Source organism: Octopus bimaculoides, chromosome 11 (genome assembly GCF_001194135.2).
Source record: "Octopus bimaculoides isolate UCB-OBI-ISO-001 chromosome 11, ASM119413v2, whole genome shotgun sequence".
In the NCBI taxonomy this organism is placed as follows: Eukaryota; Metazoa; Mollusca; class Cephalopoda; order Octopoda; family Octopodidae; genus Octopus; species Octopus bimaculoides.
The window spans coordinates 24,895,817-24,897,152 of NC_068991.1; the positions used below are offsets into that span (position 1 = coordinate 24,895,817).

A 1,336-nucleotide genomic window follows, 5' to 3' on the forward strand; every position below is an offset into this window, starting at 1 on the left:
ACGGAACAGCCTGCTCGTGAAATTAACGTGCAAGTGGCTGAGCACTCCACAGACACGTGTACCTTTAACGTAGTTCTCGGGGATATTCAGCTTGACACAGTGTGACAAGGCTGACCCTTTGAGTTACAGGCGCAACAGAAACAGGAAGTAAGAGTGAGAGAAAGTTGTGGTGAAAGAGTACAGCAGGGTTTGGCACTACCCCCTGCCGGAGCCTCATGGAGCTTTAGGTGTTTTCGCTCAATAAACACTCACAATGCCCGGTCTGGGAATCGAAACCGCGAACCTCTGACCGCGAGTTCGCTGCCCTAACCACTGGGCCATTGCACCTCCACATTCCAACAGAAATATGGCGATGAAAAAGTGGATACAAATTATTACTTTTGTTTTGTTTGTGCCCACTGTCTGTACAAGGAAGCTTGGATAAGATGAAGAAAATTACCAGAAATATTGTTACACTCAGTCTGGTCAAAGAGGAACAAAAATGACTACCATACTGTATTATAATGCCTTAGACTCACTCAGTAACTTTGAGTGGGCCTCTGTGATAGTGTTGACATTTCACCACTATCATGACAACCAATGTTATTTCTTCTTTAAGTATAAATTTGAAAGCTGAATCAACAGAGAAGAGTTACAACTAGATGAAATCTCCAAGTCTCCAATAAATATCCAAGTGGCTAAAAAGTTTCATTGGAAGAGGACCAAGGAGTCATGACCTGGATGTGGCCTGGCCCCTCTTATAAGAATTTAAGGGTTGAAACACTTGCATGAGGAGGTTTTCTTCCCTGAAGACCTTCTGCTGTTCAGCTCTCCTAGGAGTCTCTTACCTTTGCAGAGCTACTGGCTAGATGACACACTCATCTTTCCCCCCTCAGCTGACAAACTCAGAGTTTAGTGACATTAATTTACAAAAGATATTTGCTGATGACAGTCTTTATGCATTCTAAGTATGTCACAAGGTTTCCAGACATGAGTTCTACTCACGTGTCAAGTTTCATCAAAATCAATAAAACGATGTAAGAGGAGTTAGCTAACGATGCCACAAACGAACACACTGATTTTCCACATATGTAGTAGATGCATATATGTATATATGTATGCATACACACACACACACACACACACACACACATATATACATCTATACATATTAATCTATAAATATACATCTATATATACATACATATATATGTACATACTTATAGATATATACACATACATGCATATACATATATATACATACATATATACGTACGCACTTATATATACACATATATACATGCATACATATGTATATATATATATATATATATATATATATATATATATATATATA

At 38.4% G+C, this 1,336-nt stretch overlaps 1 protein-coding gene across 2 annotated transcripts in view; it reads left to right on the forward strand.

Annotated features, from left to right (window-relative positions):
* The window catches only part of LOC106883406 (epidermal growth factor receptor kinase substrate 8), a 134,064-nt gene that overhangs the window by 3,535 nt on the left and 129,193 nt on the right, over window positions 1-1,336 (forward strand). The gene's annotated exons all lie outside the window — the stretch shown is intronic.